This window comes from Poromitra crassiceps (genome assembly GCF_964638095.1).
Source record: "Poromitra crassiceps genome assembly, chromosome: 26".
NCBI classification, from domain to species: domain Eukaryota; kingdom Metazoa; phylum Chordata; class Actinopteri; order Beryciformes; family Melamphaidae; genus Poromitra; species Poromitra crassiceps.
The window spans coordinates 12374613-12377975 of NC_139640.1; the positions used below are offsets into that span (position 1 = coordinate 12374613).

Sequence of the window (3363 nt, forward strand, 5' to 3'; positions counted from 1 at the left end):
AATGAAAAGCCCTCAAATCAAACTTGCCAAAATCAACTATGTTAGCAGTGTCAGCTTGACTGTCGTTAATGAGATCAATAACAGGTTAAAAAAGTACTAATGTTGGTGACCAGGAAAAAGCCTTTTTATTATTATTTCAGTGTTTACAATTGTTTGTGTTGTTGATTGGTCTCACACACACACAGTTCAGCCCTCGGACAAAGATTAAAGTAAAGACAATAGATTTAATGAAGTAGACAGAAGATCTAAGAACCTTCTCTAATGTTCTTAGCAGCTGTAGATCTTGTTGACCCTCTGGATGTCGATGCGGGACATGCCCTGCCTCTGGCCGATCCGGACATTAGGGTTGGGGATGGGGGTGATGGTGTCCTGCCCGTATTGGGTGGTGAAGGCTGTTCTCGGATAGTGCATGACGGAGGAGTAGTCGTAGGGAGTGTTCTGGTTGTTGGTGTTCTGCTTCTGGAAGTTGTGTTTTGTCCGCGGGTTAACGTACTGGAAGTTGATGCGGACATACTGGTCGCGGTCACTCCTGGTGTGCTCGTGATAGAAGCCCAGAGCATGGAGGAACTCGTGCTGGATGACACCGTGGTAGACGCAGCCCTGCTGGGCGAGAGAGACGGTCTGCCTGCCTCCCACTCTGCCCAGGGATGAGAAGCAGCCGCCTCTGCTCTCCACGCTGATGTAGTCGCGTTCGTTTGTACGGGGAACGAAGCGGATGCAGGTGCTGCTGTGGAAGGACTTCATGCCTCTGTCGATCGCCTGCTTGGCCGACCTGGAGAAGACACTGCTCACTATGAAGGGGATGGTCACCTTGCCGCCGGCTTTCTTCCAGAGGCAGCTGTTGCTCCAACACTTCATGGCGTTTCTCGTTGTAGGGGCCACCAAGTCGCCCTCCAGCAGGAACTCACTGGAGCCGTTGTTTGTGGCCAAGATCCTGCTGCCGGTGTCCATCGTGTCGGCCTCTGGGTCCCATGGAGGCTTCCTCCATGGGACCCAGAGAGGCCTGGGAGAGGCCGATCAGCAGCAGCAGCAGGAGGCCGAGAGAGGGATTCATCTTCAGGTTTCTGTCTGGTAGCTTCTTGCCTTCTCTGCAGGGTTCCTGGAGATGCTGTGGAGAGACTGCTTGCAGCTTGATGCTTGAGTCTGCTTGGTCCTGCTCTTTTATACTCTTCTTTCCAGGTGTGTCTGCTGGAGGATTAAGGGTTGGGGTCCAGACTGCTAGGCCTAAATAAACATCTGAAGGGAGGAAGCCATGGACAAACCCATAGTTTCAACATTGTCTGTTATTTCTGCAGATTAACTTTACATGGACATACCTAAACACCTGATTGTGCCTGCAAGTCAACGTTGCTTTGGTATACTGTCGTATCCTGTCTGGATCATTGGTTTATTTTTATTTTTGTTCCAATATTTTATTTCCTGTTTACATGTGTTTTTAAGACAGCTAAATGTCAGCTACATCTATGATTAGGGCTGGGTATCGAGTTTCGATACTTACTTGGCACCGAAATGGAAACATCGATACTAAGGGGTATCGAAGCCTCCCTTGTCAATCGATACCAATTTTCGATACCAAAACAAAACACCGTCATTGAGCCTATAAGCATGCGACATGCTTGCACGCCGCGCTCTAATACGGCTGGTGATTGGCTGTCATGTAGAGGCATGCAGGAAACGTTACGCCCACTTTAGCCGGTGTGTTTGTTGTGACTGTGAGCCAGGCGTGCGGTGCGGATAGTATACAAGAAGTTAGCCACTCAAGCTACTCCTATCCTGGAGTACCATATGGCGAAGATGATGAAAAGCAGGAAAAGAAACAGAAACAACACGGACTGGTTTCCACAGACAAGAGAAATAATTGAGAGGTGGGTCAGCTCAGCTTACCGCAAGTTAGCGGTTATCAGATCCCTCAGTCTGACAAATCCATGCATCTAGCTGTGAGTTGTAGCATTAGATCGTTTAATTAATTGCCGCCGTAACGTTAACTTATGCGCAAGCGGGCATTGTGTATTTTTAGCAACTCGTTAACAAACGCTGATGTCATGATATTTTGTTGAATGTAAATGCGATTCATTTATATTGATTGGCTAGTCAGTGAAGTTGAGCTGTCTCGTCAGATTTGACAAGAATGACGTTCTGTTGCAGCAGTGAGCACACTGATCTGCAACGCTAGCGTTAATGTTTAATTCATTAGCGTTAACGTTATGTGCAAGCGGGCAGTTATCGCCCATGTATTTTTAGCAACTCGTTAACAAACGCTGATGTCATGATAGTTTGTTGAATATAAATGCGATTCACTTTGTGGCATTTAAGGCTATATTGATAGGCTAGTCAATGCTCAACTAGTCTTCCATGCATGAAGTGGATCCATCTCATCAGTTTGGACAAGAATAGAGTTCTGTTGCAGCATCAGTGAGCATTAAACCCTGATTTGCAACTCTCTGTTTTGCACTGAAAACTATTCCACTGATTTATTTGTTTTAGCTACATTTCTTTCCTTTGTAGTACTCCAATATTTTCTGTAGGGACGGCAATACGTTTAGAGAACTTAAAGTTATGTTAAATACAGTAGGTTTTATTTTTTTCTGCTGTAAAACTTAAGATGGGGGGAAAACTAAAGATTTGTAAAATAATTTCAATGTGTAATGCAGTTTTATTTTTGTTAAAATGGATTTTTCTAAAAATTGGTATCGAAAAAAGTATCGTTCAGGAACCGGTATCGAAATCCAAGTATCGAAACGGTATCGATATCGAAAAATTTTGAACGATACCCAGCCCTATCTATGATGCTGCAGCACAAGAAACTGAACTGCTGCATTGAGGGGGAAAAGCAATCTATAATTAGTGTTAATTTTCTCGTACATTTTTTAATTTAGTCGTAGTCTTAGTCCTGTGACAAATGGGCTTGTTAGTTTTTATCAGATTTAGTCAACCTCATCCTCTTTTTGTTTAGTCAAGTTTTAGTCGACTAAAAGTTTGAGTATTTTAGTCTCGTCTTAGTCAAAGAAACTAAAAGTCTGAACATTTTAGTCTTGTCTTAGTCTTGGGGGAAAAGGTAGTTGTCTAACATTTTTCGTCATAGTTTTCGTTGACGAAATTAACACTGCAGTGGAGATGTGCTTATTTGAATGTTCACACTCCTAAAAGCCACATTCAGAGATAACTGCCCTCAAAGTTGGAGAAGCTTTCGGGCAGCCAGGTAAGGGGGGACTGGACAACAAGGACTTTTATTTAACGAGATACACTTATTTACTGATTCTAAAATGGTTGCATTTTATGTGGAATGGATAGTTCAAAACCTAAACTTGTGTATTAATGGAAAAACGAAAAATATTTTTTTTCAAAAATAAACTATTTTCAAAT

The 3363-nt window shown here is 43.4% G+C and overlaps 1 pseudogene across 1 annotated transcript; it reads right to left on the minus strand.

The window, feature by feature from the left end:
* Nucleotides 1-267: 267 nt before the first annotated feature.
* Nucleotides 268-1054, minus strand: LOC310798650 (hatching enzyme 1.2 pseudogene; annotated as a pseudogene). The gene has a single exon. The product of its transcript is annotated as a hatching enzyme 1.2 pseudogene (transcript).
* Nucleotides 1055-3363: the final 2309 nt, after the last annotated feature.